A 16,300-nucleotide genomic window follows, 5' to 3' on the forward strand; every position below is an offset into this window, starting at 1 on the left:
GACAACTTTCTAGTGTCCCCCCTTGGGGTGGTGCCGAAAAAACAACCTGGCGCATACCGTTTGATCCACCACTTGTCCTATCCTGAAGGAAATTCGGTGAACCACTGGCTGGACGAGGGTCTGTGTTCTGTAGTGTACTGCTCCCTGGACATGGCCATTGACATGGTCAGGAGAGTGGGACAGGGGGCGTGGCTGGCGAAGGCGGACATTGAATCCGCGTTCCGCTTGCTGCCGGTTCATCCAGCTAGTCAACATCTGCTAGGCTTCAAGTGGGCAGGGCAGTTCTTTTATGATCGCTGCATGCCGATGGGCTGTGCCGTATCCTGCGCCTACTTCGAAGCCTTCAGCTCGTTCTTGCAGTGGGCCTTGGGGGAACTGCACGGGATCACGCAGGTTACCCACTACCTGGATGACTTCCTAATTTTTGGCGCGAGCGGGACGAATGAGTGTGCAGTGGGTTTGAGTCGGTTTGAGGAGCTGGCAGAATTCCTGGGTGTTCCCCTTGCCCCAGGTAAGACCGAGGGCCCTGCGCAGGTACTGACCTTCCTCGGTGTGGAGCTGGACACGGTAAAGGGCGAATCGAGGCTCCCCGCCGAGAAGGTACTGGGCTTGTTACAGGACATACAGGCGCTGCTGGGCAAGGACAAAGCGACCCTGGGGGCTGTCCAGAGCTTGATTGGCAAGTTGAATTTTGCAGCGAGAGTGATTCCAGCTGGCAGAGTGTTTTCAAGGAGATTGGCAGGGGCCACGGCCAAGGTGACCCGGAAGCACCACTTTGTAAGATTGACCGCAGGTTTGAAGGCTGATCTTGCCATGTGGGCTGAATTTCTGAGGGACTTTAACGGGACGGTGATTTGGAGGGCCCCTTGGATAGCCAGCCAGGAGCTCTGCTTGTTTTCGGATGCGTCTGGCAGGGAAGGTTTTGGTGTGATTCTGGGGGACGAATGGTGCGCGATGCGATGGCCCAATGCTTGGCGTAAGAAGAAGGTGACGCAGAATGTGGCAGTGTTGGAGCTCTTCCCAATTGTGGTAGCACTACACCTCTGGCGGGCAACCCTGAGCAATAGGAAGGTTGTCTTCTGGTCGGACAACATGGCGGTTGTCCACGCCATCAACGGCCTGACTGCCTCATGCCCGCTGGTCCTGAGCTTACTGAGGGAATTAGTCAGGGAGGGCCTGCGCAGCAATGTCGAGTGTAGGGCACGGCACATCGCGGGGGTGCGGAATGTGGCAGCTGACGCTCTTTCTCGCTTTCAGTGGCTCCGGTTCCGGGAGGCCTGGCCGCGGGCGAGGGCGGAGATGACACCATTCCCGGACCACCTCTGGCGCTTGCTTCAGTGGGAGAAAGACTGAGGAAGATGGGGGAGAGGTCCCTGGCGCCGGCGACACGGCGAAAATACCACTCGCAGCTAGCAACTTTCAGAGCTGTGAGAGAGGCGCTGGGTGCCTCCGACTTAGGGGCGGAAGATCAGGTGGAGGCCTTTGTGGTATGGGCCAGGGAGACCGGCAGATCGCACTCTTGGGTCAGCGGTCACCTGGCGGCGGTGCGCCACGAAGCTAAGCTGGATGGTAGGGGCGACCCCGCGGGATCATCCAAGATCAGGGCGGCCTTGAAGGGCTGGGCCAGGGAGGAGGTCAGACAACCGGACACTAGGGCACCCATTGAATACAGAGACCTCCAGCTCCTCTTAGATGTTTTGCCCCTGGTAACTTTCTCACCGTTTGAGGCCAGCTTGTTTTCCACAGCTTTCTGCCTGGCATTTTTTGGCGCTTTTAGGGTCAGCGAGCTGGTGGCCAAATCTAAGGAAGACCTGTCCAATTGCGCCCTGGGGATGGCGGATGTGACCCTCGACACAGTACTAGAGCTACGTATCCGCAGATCTAAAACAGACCAAATGGGGAAGGGGAAGACAGTGGTGTTACAGACTCTGGGGGATAACAGGTATTGCCCAGTTCACTGGGTCAGGGAATACCTTGCTTTGCGTCCAGAATTCCCTGGTCCCTTTCTGATTCACGCAGACGGGTCCCCCCTCACTAAATTTCAGTTTGAGCGTCTACTGGGAGCTTCACTGGCGAGAGCCGGTCTAGCGGGGAGCGGTCGCAGGTTTTCCTCGCACTCCTTTAGGATTGGTGCTGCTACCACCGCGGCCAAGGCCGGCTTGGGCCCTGAGGGAGTAAAAGGGGTAGGCCGCTGGGTATCGGACTGTTTCAAGAAGTATGTCCGTCCGTAAGGCTGTGGCACAACCCGGAGCGTTGTTCCCGCTCCAAGTTTTGTTCTGTACATTGTCATGAACGCATCGTTTTGTGTGTGCAATAAAGATAAGCTTACTTAAAGGCCGTTTCATCGCTTTATTGGCAGGTTCCCGGGTATGGTTGGTAGGCCATTCCTACATCTCGAGGATGGAACGCTGGGCAGCCCACAGGAACTGGTCGCAGAACTTTGCCACTACACAGCTTGAGTGGTTGGGTTCCCCGGGCATGAAATTGAGTGAAGCTCGTGGCATGATTGAGCAGCGCCTGGCAGTTGCAGGGGTCCAGCCCAATGTTATCATCTTGCACTTGGGGGGTAATGACTTGGTTGCCAGGGGGAGGAGGGCTCTGCTACTATCAATGCAATCTGACTTACAGGCCATCAGCCAAACCGTAGGGTCATGCGAGGTTTGGTGGTCTGAAATTGTCCCCCGCAGGGTTTGGAGAGGGGCTAGGTCCACGGCTGCGGTAGAGCGGTCACGTAGGAGGCTTAATAGGTCCATGCAGAAATTCTTGGAGCGCAGGGGCATGGGCTTCATCAGACATGCTTTGATCCAAGAAAAGGTGGAGGGGTATTATGAGGCTGACGGGGTGCACCTGTCCAGGGTAGGCATGGACATGTTCCTCCTGGACGTACAAGAGGCATTGGCTGGCAAGGGACATCAGTAGCACTGGTTAGGAGAGGGGGGCTCTGGCAGCGACGGTAGCCTCTCCAGAGCTGTGGCGGAGTTACAGGGTGATCTGGATGCAGACTGGTACAGTAAGGGTACCTCTGCGACAGGCGGTACAGTAAGGGTACCCCTGTCCGGCACAGTAAGGGTGCCCGAGCCAAGGTCCAGGAGCCGAAGGGGGTTCTGGGAAGACCGCGACGGCGCCCCATTAGTCCTTCGGGCGGTTGGGGGGCCTGACCAACCGGGGGTGGCCACAACACGCTCCGCCCCTGTCAGAAGGGGAGGGAGTAGGAGGCAGATCACGTGACCCAGTGGATGATCTGCAAATATTTAGGTGCCACACTGCCAGGGCATCGACCCACCGTGTGTGCTGGCTCACCAGGCGGGCGGGCAGCAAGGGGCTGCCTGCCCTGGATCGCCCGTAAGATAACCCAATTTTATTATCATACTGTGTTGTATGAAATAAACCTGCAGCAGTTCTTCACCCACAAATAAAGTGTCAGTGTAATCTTTGGGTGATGGCTGTGTATGCGTGTTGACTGAAGCGGATGACGGTGTGGTCACTATGCCGCTGCCCGCGTCCCAAGCAATGGGACATCAGCAGGGCAGCATTCTAGTGGCCGCCCGTCGGAGCCTTCCCCCCCCTTGCTGCCTCGCGCGCGAGGCCTACGCCCACTTGGGAAAAACCCCTATCGCGTGGAGCTGGAGGCGGACCGGGGGGGCGCGGCGTACTCGCTACTTAGTGGGCTCTCTCGCCCAGTTCCTTCTCTGTCTCCTGCGCGCCGCACCCAGCCTGGACACGCGTTCTCCCACCCTTTCCTCTTACCCCGCATGTCAGGCTCAGCGCGTTATTGGAATGTTTTAATTTTTCTCTTTTGCGTTGCAGGCGGAGTTACAGGGTGATCTGGATGCAGACTGGTACAGTAAGGGTACCTCTGCGACAGGCGGTACAGTAAGGGTACCCCTGTCCGGCACAGTAAGGGTGCCCGAGCCAAGGTCCAGGAGCCGAAGGGGGTTCTGGGAAGACCGCGACGGCGCCCCATTAGTCCTTCGGGCGGTTGGGGGGCCTGACCAACCGGGGGTGGCCACAACACGCTCCGCCCCTGTCAGAAGGGGCGGGAGTAGGAGGCAGATCACGTGACCCAGTGGATGATCTGCAAATATTTAGGTGCCACACTGCCAGGGCATCGACCCACCGTGTGTGCTGGCTCACCAGGCGGGCGGGCAGCAAGGGGCTGCCTGCCCTGGATCGCCCGTAAGATAACCCAATTTTATTATCATACTGTGTTGTATGAAATAAACCTGCAGCAGTTCTTCACCCACAAATAAAGTGTCAGTGTAATCTTTGGGTGATGGCTGTGTATGCGTGTTGACTGAAGCGGATGACGGTGTGGTCACTATGAAGGGAAACTCCAGACTTGTTAGTTTACTCTGTGAGGAGGGGCCGCGGGAGCGCAGAGGCTTCACCGTTTGTTTAAGCTGCAGGAAACCCTAGAGCCTCCCGTCGTTCATGACCAGTGTCCCCATAAGGGAAGGGTTGCAATAGCAGGCAGGAGATTCGCCCAAGAGCACACAGGCTGTCAGCAGTCCTCACGGAGCTGCATTCAGTGATATGAAGGTGACGCCATGGTGAAACCATTCCTGCCTGCCCCAGAAGCAATTTACACCCACTTGAGTAGAGACTCCCCCAGCAGCAACAAAACAGATGTGCTGTGAGTGTGAAACAAGAATACCACCCCCCCCCCCCCCCCGCCGGAGATTGACTCACTGCTCTGAACCTTCATCACACATAGGCTGATGACCTCTCACCAGCTGCAACAGAAGTATAAAGTACGAAAGAGAGTCCACGTGTGAATCTACTTTGAGAGATCCCATAGGTGATATCAACTAACAGTTACAAACAAGCACTGGCAAAGCAAACAGGTCTCGCCTTTGGGACTATAGTCCTTGCCAGTTGTTATCCACGCATCCTCGATGCGGTGCAGTATGGCTAGAGTTTTAAAATTAAAAACAAAAACCTTCACGTGGGCGTCCACATTTTGTAGGTGCGCGCGCCTACAACACGACACGGATGCTTTTCTTTTCTTTTGTGGTGCTGGACCTGAGTTGGAACAGTAATTATAAAGAAAATAATACGACCAAAACGAGTTTTTTTTTTAAGGCAGATGGAGCAGAAGTAAGGGGATGGAAACAACGGAGGGGAGGGAATCGCCGAAGCAGCACGGGACACGAACACAGGGGAGGGAGACGCCGAAGCAGCACGGGACACAAACACAGGGGAGGGCGAGGGAGACGCCGAAGCAGCACGGGACACCCGAACACAGGGGAGGGAGACGCCGAAGCAGCACGGGACACCCGAACACAGGGGAGGGGATGGAGACGCTTAGCAGCACGGGACACCCGAACACAGGGGAGGGCGACGCCGAAGCAGCACAAGACACATGAACACAGGGGAGGGAGACGCCGAAGCAGCACGGGACACCCGAACACAGGGGAGGGAGACGCCGAAGCAGCACGGGACACCCGAACACAGGGGAGGGAGACGCCGAAGCAGCACGGGACACCCGAACACAGGGGAGGGGAGGGAGATGCCGAAGCAGCACGGGACACCCGAACACAGGGGAGGGAGACGCCGAAGCAGCACGGGACACATGAACACAGGGGAGGGGAGGGAGACGCCGAAGCAGCACGGGACACCCGAACACAGGGGAGGGAGACGCCGAAGCAGCAGGGGACACCCGAACACAGGGGAGGGGAGGGAGACGCTTAGCAGCACGGGACACATGAACACAGGGGAGGGGAGGGAGAAGCCGAAGCAGCACGGGACACATGAACACAGGGGAGGGAGACGCCGAAGCAGCAGGGGACACCCGAACACAGGGGAGGGGAGGGAGACGCTTAGCAGCACGGGACACATGAACACAGGGGAGGGGAGGGAGAAGCCGAAGCAGCACGGGACACATGAACACAGGGGAGGGGAGGGAGACGCCGAAGCAGTACGGGACACATGAACACAGGGGAGGGAGACGCCGAAGCAGCACGGGACACATGAACACAGGGGAGGGAGACGCCGAAGCAGCACGGGACACCCGAACACAGGGGAGGCAGACGCAGAAGCCGCACGAGACACCCGAACACAGGGGAGGGGAGGGAGACGCTTAGCAGCACGGGACACATGAACACAGGGGAGGGGAGGGAGAAGCCGAAGCAGCACGGGACACATGAACACAGGGGAGGGAGATGCCGAAGCAGCAGGGGACACCCGAACACAGGGGAGGGGAGGGAGACGCTTAGCAGCACGGGACACATGAACACAGGGGAGGGGAGGGAGAAGCCGAAGCAGCACGGGACACATGAACACAGGGGAGGGGAGGGAGACGCCGAAGCAGTACGGGACACATGAACACAGGGGAGGGAGACGCCGAAGCAGCACGGGACACATGAACACAGGGGAGGGAGACGCCGAAGCAGCACGGGACACCCGAACACAGGGGAGGGAGACGCAGAAGCCGCACGAGACACATGAACACAGGGGAGGGCGAGGGAGACGCCGAAGCAGCACGGGACACATGAACACAGGGGAGGGCGAGGGAGACGCCGAAGCAGCACGGGACACAGGTAGGTCGCCCCCCAGCCGCCACACGGTCCTCCTGTGCCCTGCTGCTGCCTGCCAGTTCCCGCCGCTGCCAAGTGAGCCCCCTGCGCCTGCTGGCCTCTCACTATTGTCGTGCCCCCTGTGACCCGTATTTTTCTTATTCTGTTCCCCGTTTTTCACCTGCATTGTGCCCCCTGTGACCCGTTTTTTCCTTCTTCTGTACCCCGTTTTTCACCTGCATTGTGCCCCCTGTGACCCGATTTTTCCTCCTTCTGTACCCCGTTTTTCACCTGCATTGTGCCCCCTGTGACCCGTTTTTTCCTTCTTCTGTACCCCGCTTTTTCACCTGCATTGTGCCCCCTGTGACCCGTATTTTTCTTCTCTGTACCCCGCTCCCTAGTCCCACGCTCCTGCCCGTGCCCCCCTCCCCCCGGGTCCACCTTCCCGCCGCTGCACCCTGCGGCCACGCCGCCCGCTGCCCCATTCGCCACCCCGCTCCCGCCTCCCAGCTGCTCCTCCCTCCCACTTATATGGTGGCCGCGCAGCGGCCGCGCCGCTGGCGCGCCTAAGGCAAGCCCGTCTGCGCCCGGACCGCGCCCAGTGCCAGGACCCCTGGCCTCCGCCGGAGCCAACCCACCCGACGGAGATACAGTGCCACCGCCCTCCACGCACTCAACACCGGCCGACAGTCAGCCTGCTTCAGAGCCACCCCGAAACGCACTCATGGAGCCTTCACCTGCCACGCCTGCAAGTTCTCCTGCCTCCGGACCTGCACCGCGCACGCCAGGACAGGTGCCAACAACAACCACCTCAAGTGCATCCTGCTCAACACTCGCTCCGTCCACAAGCACGCCGTCGAACTCTGGGACCTCCTCGACACAACGGCACCGGACGTCGCTTTCCTCACGGAAACCTGGATGAACGCCTCCTCAGCCCCAGACATCGCCATAGCCATAGCCATCCCGGATGGCTATAAGATCACCCGGAGGGACCGCATCAACCAAGCCGGAGGCGGCATCGCCATTGTCTACAGAAACACCATCCGCATCACGACCAACACCGACGACACCCTCACTGCCGCCGAACTCCTCCCCTTCCAGATACACACCGACCCCAAGACCACTCTCAGAGGTACCCTCATCTACAGACCCCCAGGACCTCGCACACAATTCAGCGAAGCCATCGCAAACTTCATCAGCCCGCTCGCCCTCGCCTCCTCCGACTACATCCTCCTAGGGGACCTCAACTTCCACCTGGAGAACAACAAGGACAACAACACCACCACACTTCTAGACAACCTCGCCAACCTCGGACTCCAGCAACTGGTCAACACCCCCACCCACTACGCCGGCCACACGCTGGACCCCATCTTCTCCTCCAGCAACCACATCTCCTTCAGCCACTCCACCGGACTTCACTGGACTGACCACAGCTGCGTCCACTTCAACTTCAGGAAAACCACAATTCACCACCGCCCGCAACAAGCTCCCCGTAGATGCTGGAGCAAGATCACCACCGACCAGCTCACCACCTCCCTGAGCCAAAACCTACCCTCCTACACTACGGACCCCAACGAATCAGCCCTCAACCTCACACCAACTGCGCCGACGCCCTCGCACCACTGAAGAACCCTCCCAGCAACTCCGACAGCAAGAAAGCCTCATGGCTCACCAACGATCTCAAAGACTCCAAAAAATCCTGCCGTACCCTCGAGCAAACTTGGCGCAACGACAAGTCATCAGGAAACATGACAGCCCTCAAGACCGCCATCCGCAAACACCACCAGCTGATCAGCACCACCAAAAGGTCAGCATTCAGAGACCGACTGGACAACAACTCCCACAACAGCAAGGAACTCTTCAGCATCGTCAAAGAGCTCTTCAACCCCAGCACCAACAACAACACGCCATCACAAGACCTCTGCGACTCACTCGCCACGTTCTTCCACCGCAAGATCGCCGACATCCACAACAGCTTCGGCACCCACACCACGTACCCTTCCACTGAGTGTACACCCCCCACCACCACCCTCTGCACCTGGAACCCAGTCAGCACGGAAGACACCACCCACACGATAAACTCCATCCACTCCGGCTCCCCAGCGGACCCCTGCCCACACCACATCTTCAACAAAGCCAACTCCATCATCGCACCCCAACTCCGGGACATCATCAACAACTCCTTCACATCCGCCACCTTCCCGGAGCGCTGGAAGCATGCGGAGATCAGCGCCCTCCTGAAGAAACCCACCGCGGATCCCACAGACCTCAAGAACTTCCGCCCCATCTCGCTCCTCCCCTTCCCAGCTAAAGTCATCGAGAAGACCGTCAACAAACAGCTGACCACCTTCCTCGAGACGAACGACTCCCTCGACTCATCGCAGTCTGGATTTCGAGCGAACCACAGCACCGAGACCGCCCTCATCGCAGCTACCGACAATATCAGGACCCTGCTGGACAACGGTGAAACGGCCGCCCTCATCCTCCTCGACCTGTCGGCCGCATTCAACACCGTCTGCCACCGCACCCTGACAACCCGTCTCCACCGCGCTGGGGTCCAAGGGAAGGCCCTGGAATGGCTCACCTCCTTCCTCGCCGACAGAACTCAGAGAGTCCGTCTCCCGCCCTTCCGCGTAGCGCAAACCTAGATCATCTGCGGCGTACCCCAAGGATCCTCGCTCAGCTCAACCCTCTTCAATGTCTACATGAGCCCCCTCGCAGCCATCCCACGCAAACACAACATCAACATCATCTCCTACGCCGACGACACCCAACTGATCCTCTCCCTCACCAACCACCCCGCCAGAGCCAGCTTCCAGGAAGGAATGAAAGACATCGCAGAATGGATGAAGCTCAGCCGTCTGAAGCTGAACTCAGAAAAGACGGAAGTCCTCATCCTCGGACCATCCCCCTCTGCCTGGGACGACTCCTGGTGGCCCCTCGTCCTGGGAACCACCCCCAAGCCCACGGACCACGCACACAACCTGAGGTTCATCCTGGACTCCTCCCTCACTATGACCAAACAAGTCAACGCCGTTACATCTTCCTGCTTCAACACCCTCCGCATGCTTCGTAAGATCTTCCGATGGATCCCCACCAGAACCAGGAAGACGGTCACCCAGGCCCTCGTCACCAGCCAACTGGACTACGGGAACGCCCTCTACGCCGGGACCACCGCCAAACTACAGAAAAAACTCCAGCACATACAGAACGCATCTGCTAGACTCATCCTGGACATTCCCCGACACAGCCACATCTCGGCCCACCTGAGAGACCTGCACTGGCTCCCCGTCAGCAAGAGGATCACCTTCAGACTCCTCACCCACGCACACAAGGCTCTCCACGACATGGGCCCCGAATACCTCAAAACCCGCCTCACGTTCTACACACCTACCCGCCAGCTCCGCTCCACCAGCCTCGCCCATGGTCCCACGGATTCGCAGAACCACCACCGGAGGAAGATCCTTCTCCTACCTGGCGGCCAAGACGTGGAACTCCCTCCCCACCCACCTACGGATGACGCAGGACCATCTCTCCTTCAGGAGGCACCTTAAGACCTGGCTTTTCGAGCAGTAGCGGCACCCCCCCCCCCCCCCCCCCCAGCGCCTTGAGACCCTCGCGGGTGAGTAGCTCGCTCTATAAATGTTCTTGATTGATTGATTGACACATGAACACAGGGGAGGGGAGGGAGACGCCGAAGCAGCACGGGACACATGAACGGAGGGGAGGGAGACGCCGAAGCAGCACGGGACACATGAACACAGAGGAGGGGAGGGAGACGCCGAAGCAGTACGGGACACATGAACGGAGGGGAGGGAGACGCCGAAGCAGCACGGGACACAAACACAGGGGAGGGCGAGGGAGACGCCGAAGCAGTACGGGACACATGAACACAGGGGAGGGAGACGCCGAAGCAGCACGGGACACCCGAACACAGGGGAGGGGAGGGGAGGGAGACGCCGAAGCAGCACGGGACACATGAACACAGGGTAGGGGAGGGAGACGCCGAAGCAGCACGGGACACATGAACACAGGGGAGGGGAGGGAGACGCTGAAGCAGCACAAGACACATGAGGGACACATGACGAACACAGGGGAGGGTCGGGAGTCGCCGAAGCAGCACGGGACACATGACGAACACAGGGGAGGGGAGGGAGACACCGAAGCAGCACGGGACACATGATGAACACAGGGGAGGGGAGGGAGACGACTAAGAAACAAGAGGGGGCAGGAGGGGATGTGGAAGCAACATGGGCGGAAAGGGGCTGAAGCAACACCGTGGTTAGGGGAATGCAACACCGAGGGCATTGTCTGAGGAAAGAGGAGGGCACAGTTTGGGGGAAGCACTGGGGAGAAGCACAAGGGTGAGTGCAATAGGAAGGCAGACAGGAGGAAGCACACTGGCGACAGAGAGCAACACAGAGTGCAGGGGAGAGAAGTACATGAGGGAGACAGCTGAAAATATGCGCTCTCATGGAGGGCTTAACACAAAAGAAACAAGTAGTGCTTAGAAAGCAAGCAGTGGAAGCAGAGATGGCAGTCAATCAAAGATGGAAAGAGGCAATGCTCCATGGGAGGGACAAACAAGACTGACATGCTGGGACATGCATAAGAAGCAGGCAAATGAGAGTGACAGGAAAGCCAGCCAATGGCAAGCAATAGGTCGGCTATAAACCCCTCTATTTCTTGGTACGGCCCAATAAGTCTTGTAAAAGGCAAGAAATGTGCAGTCCAGTAGGTGCGACCTAAACATGCTGTCACAGCCCTCCTGTGGTGCTAGTGTGGGGTTGGAATCTCAGTCGGTCTGGCATTACCAGTAGGAGGGGTTACTTTGGCCCCATCATGGCCCATGGGACGGAGAGAATAAAAAAAACAGCCCGCACGCTGGCCCTTACGAGCTGGTCCATCTGGCAGTGCCAGACTGCCCGAAGTTCTAATCCAACACTGCGTGATGCAGAAGTCACCCTGCAGCACCGGTGCTGCGGCTCACGCCTCACGTGTCTTGAGGTGACAGTGACATGCACTACAGTAACTGAAGCAATTATTTGTAGGGGGGTAACACATACGTTAATATGGCCACAAAGAGTGCATCGGCAAGCCGATGCGATGAAAGTTCTCTTCATCAGGATGTGCGTGAAAATGAGCCTGTAAAACTCATTCTGAGCCTGTGCTGTTCCAAGTCTTGGATCTGCCCCTTAAGAAGCCTGCAACTTATAGGGAAACATTTCAGCCAAGGCGGCTGTGATGTCACTCTCTGGAGTTCAGACCTCCACATGCCTCAAGTTGGGAAGGTGAGGGTGCTTCCGGCCCTCAGTGGTTGTTCTCCCCCACCCTTCACGTGAAAGGTCCCCGCCAGTTTCCTCCCTCAATCCTCCGTCTCACTGCCAGGAGGGAGATGCTCTACTGAGGAAGTGGTTCACGTTTCTTCCCAAGAAATAAGCACAAAAATGGGAAGGAGGGGGGGGGGGGGGACACAAGTCTCTGAAAGGGAAGAGGAAAACCACAGGGAAGAGGTGAAAAATGAAATTAAAGGAGATGAACAGATATACAGGGACACATGCCGGGGCCCACCCGGTGTATCTTTTGCTTTGTCACCCTAAGTGCACCGGGTATGTCCAGATGTCGGTCCCAGGCTCACTGTGCCACTGGATTCAAGCTAGCCTGGCCGATCAGGGGTGAAACCCCAAAACCGGTCCCAGGATGCTTGTCTCCAGTCCAGCGAGGACCTGGCTTGGCAGTTCGGGCAGGACTGTTCCCATTGGGCACAGGGTCAAGACTGATCTGCATATGGCTAGGTCTAAACTGGTGTGGCATGGGGAGCAAAAGAACGATGGATTTATCCCAGATCTCTTGACTGGGTGTGAATATTTGATTTTTTCCACATTCCATCCATCATTTGTGTGTCTACCGCATAGCGTTGCACGTTCCCATGAAGGCACGGTGTTGTGCATTCTGCTGAAGGTATAGCATTGCGCATTCTACTGAAGGCACAGCATTGCGCATTCTACTGAAGGCACAGCATTGCGCATTCTACTGAAGGCACAGCATTGCGCATTCTACTGAAGGCACAGCATTGCGCATTCTACTGAAGGCACAGCATTGCGCATTCTACTGAAGGCACAGCATTGCGCATTCTACTGAAGGCACAGCATTGCGCATTCTACTGAAGGCACAGCATTGCGCATTCTGCTAAAAGGAACTGCATTGCACATTCTGCTGATGACCTGATGCTGTGCCTTCTGCTGATGACCTGATGCTGTGCCTTCTGCCGGAGGGCACAGCGCTGCGCACTCTGCCGGAGGGCACAGCGCTGCGCACTCTGCCGGAGGGCACAGCGCTGCGCACTCTGCCGGAGGGCACAGCGCTGCGCTCTCTGCCTGAGGGCACAGCGCTGCGCACTCTGCCGGAGGGCACAGCCTTGCGCCGTCTGCCGATGGCACAGCCTTGCGCCGTCTGCCGATGGCACAGCCTTGCGCCGTCTGCCGATGGCACAGCCTTGCGCCGTCTGCCGATGGCACAGCCTTGCGCCGTCTGCCGATGGCACAGCCTTGCGCCGTCTGCCGATGGCACAGCCTTGCGCCGTCTGCCGATGGCACAGCCTTGCGCCGTCTGCCGATGGCACAGCCTTGCGCCGTCTGCCGATGGCACAGCCTTGCGCAGTCTGCCGATGGCACAGCCTTGCGCAGTCTGCCGATGGCACAGCATTGCACAGTCTGCCGATGGCACAGCATTGCACAGTCTGCCGATGGCACAGCATTGCACAGTCTGCCGATGGCACAGCATTGCACAGTCTGCAGAAGCTATGGTGCTGCCTCCTGTTCTTCTGGCGCCGACGGACACTGTTGCGCGCTCTGATGCGGACCTGGCGCTGCACGTCACAGTGTTGTGCCTTCTCTGCAATGCCAGGACTCGGTGCCAAGGAACAGAGCTCCGCGCTTTGTGTCCTTTTAATAAACTAACACAATCGGTGACATTGTGCGCCGCTCGTTGGCAGGCCTCGAACTTACAAGGGGACAGGGCGCTCATTTATCGGGGTTCACCCCTCGTCTTCCTTTCTGCACGTGCTGCATTTTTCTAAAGCTCGTGCGTAGGTTCACCTTGGGTGCTTTCTGCCTGGGGAAGCCTTACTCTCAGTGAAGGGGGGTCTCTGCAGGAATCCCCTCAGTGAACGAGCAGCGAACACGCGGCACGTGCAAGAGAACAAAGGGACACCTGGGCTGGCGCGCAGGGGTGGGCGCTGGCATCAGGCCAGAAGTTGGACTAAAATAACTCCAGAATTAGCGGGGAGAGGGTGGGGAGAAGCAGAAGGAACCACTGTCAGTGTAAGGGGGGGGGGAGAAAAAACATTTCAAAATAGCAACTAGCACAGAAACAAGCCTCGGCCCCAGGAACGAGCCCCTGTTCTTCAGCCACGGCCCCCACAGCGAGAAGTACAGGGTGGGGTGGAAACTGGAAGGAGGGGCCATGGGAGGCAAAGGGGGGGCCATGGGAGGCGAAGGAGGGGCCATGGGAGGCAAAGGGGGGTGGATGATGGTAAAAGGGGAGCGCGGAGTATGGTGGAAATGACGCAAAACAGGGGAAGTCCAGTGTGGTGAACACTAGGATGAGATTAAAGGCCTGGTGGGGGAGAGAAGGGGAAAGGAAAATGAAACATAAAAGATGGATAAGGAGGAAGGGAGGGGTGATAATGGGGGGATTTCTAAAGGAAAAGACACCGAGATGGAGAAGGAGGCAGGGAGAGAAGGGTAAGGAGAGAAAGAGATGTGAAAACGGGAGACCGAAGGGGAGAAGCGAGGAGAGAGAGGGAAGAGGAAAAGAGAATGAAAAACAAAAAGATGGAGACGGAGGGAGGGAGACAAATTTAGATGAGTAGCTAAAGGAAGAGACGCAGCTTGAAGAAAGGTAAGGAAAGAAAGATTACAACGGGAGACGGGGACAAGCGAGGAGAGAGGCGAGAGGGCGAAGAAGTGAACGGGGAGAGTAAAAGGGAGAAGAAAAGAAAGAAGGGTGGAGAAGAAAAGAAAGAAGGGTGGGGAAGGGGTTAGATGGAGATGTAGAAGAGGTAAGAGATGTAGAAGCAGAGAGAGACAGATGGCTCAGAGAGAGTTGGTGGGTGGAAGGGAAGCATGTTACATGCAGAGCCCCCATCACTGCTAGACAATGCAAGCACCACCAGGCACTGGGGAGAGAATGTGGCCTAACGGCTAGAGCGGTCGACCTCTGAGCTGGGGAACCGGGTTTGAGTCTCGGCAGGGACGATCAACATTCTGTGATTCTGGGCAAATCACTTGACCTCCCTGTGCCCAACAAAAATGAATGTGTCCCTCTGTAAAGTAACCGGTGCTCATGTAAAGCGCTTTGATTTTGATACCTTCGGGTCTAGTTTGCGCTATATAAAACTCCATTACATGGTAGTCTGCCCAAACCCTGGATGCCGAGACACTCCAGATTCCACAGAGAGTCCAGCTCTGCCCCTGCTCTCATGCAAGTGATACCACCTACGTGTTTGTAGCTGCCATTATCGACTCTGTAACGGGTGGAGAGGTAACTGGGTAGTGGGCGGTTACTGCATTGTGATGTAGTGTTCTTTAAAGAGGTGAGTCTTTAACACTCTCGTAAATGAGAGCAGCGTCGGCGCGGTCCTGGAGGGTACAGGGATGTTGTTCCAGAACCTTGGTGAACAGAGGGCCTCCCAGCACTAGAGCATCTGTCCGCATCTCAGCAGTTTGAAACTAATGACTTGGGCAACAAACTTCCCATGCGTCTCCGTTACCGCTCAGCTTCTTCTGGCGGTTCTGCACTTGTCGATGGGCATTACCGCGCAGCTTCTTCTGGCAGTTCTGCACTTGACGATGGGCATTACTGCGCAGCTTCTTCTAGCAGTTCTGCACTTGTCGATGGGCATTACCGCGCAGCTTCTTCTGGCAGTTCTGCACTTGTTGATGGGCATTACCGCGCAGCTTCTTCTGGCAGTTCTGCACTTGTCGATGGGCATTACCGCTCAGCTTCTTCTGGCGGTTCTGCACTTGTCGACAGTCGTTTCCGCGCAGCTTCTTCTGGCAGTTCTGCACTTGTCGATGGGCATTACCGCGCAGCTTCTTCTGGCGGTTCTGCACTTGTCGATGGGCATTACCGCTCAGCTTCTTCTGGCGGTTCTGCACTTGTCGATGGGCATTACCGCGCAGCTTCTTCTGGCAGTTCTGCAGTTGACGATGGGCATTACTGCGCAGCTTCTTCTAGCAGTTCTGCACTTGTCGATGGGCATTACCGCGCAGCTTCTTCTGGCAGTTCTGTACTTGTCGATGGGCATTACCGCGCAGCTTCTTCTGGCAGTTCTGCACTTGTCGATGGGCATTACCGCGCAGCTTCTTCTGGCAGTTCTGCACTTGTTGATGGGCATTACGGCGCAGCTTCTTCTGGCAGTTCTGTACTTGTCGATGGGCATTACCGCGCAGCTTCTTCTGGCAGTTCTGCACTTGTCGATGGGCATTACCGCGCAGCTTCTTCTGGCAGTTCTGCACTTGTCGATGGGCATTACCGCGCAGCTTCTTCTGGCGGTTCTGCACTTGTCGATGGGCATTACCGCTCAGCTTCTTCTGGCGGTTCTGCACTTGTCGACAGTCGTTACCGCGCAGCTTCTTCTGGCAGTTCTGCACTTGTCGATGGGCATTACCGCTCAGCTTCTTCTGGCGGTTCTGCACTTGTCGACAGTCGTTACCGTTCAGCTTCTTCTGGCGGTTCAGCACTTGTCGATGGGCATTACTGCGCAGCTTCTTCTAGCAGTT

At 57.4% G+C, this 16,300-nt stretch overlaps 1 protein-coding gene across 2 annotated transcripts in view; it reads right to left on the reverse strand.

The window, feature by feature from the left end:
* Positions 1–16,300, reverse strand: part of PTGFRN (prostaglandin F2 receptor inhibitor) — a 484,819-nt gene that overhangs the window by 204,792 nt on the left and 263,727 nt on the right. The gene's annotated exons all lie outside the window — the stretch shown is intronic.

This window comes from Triturus cristatus, chromosome 8 (assembly GCF_964204655.1).
Source record: "Triturus cristatus chromosome 8, aTriCri1.1, whole genome shotgun sequence".
Classification (NCBI taxonomy): Eukaryota; Metazoa; Chordata; class Amphibia; order Caudata; family Salamandridae; genus Triturus; species Triturus cristatus.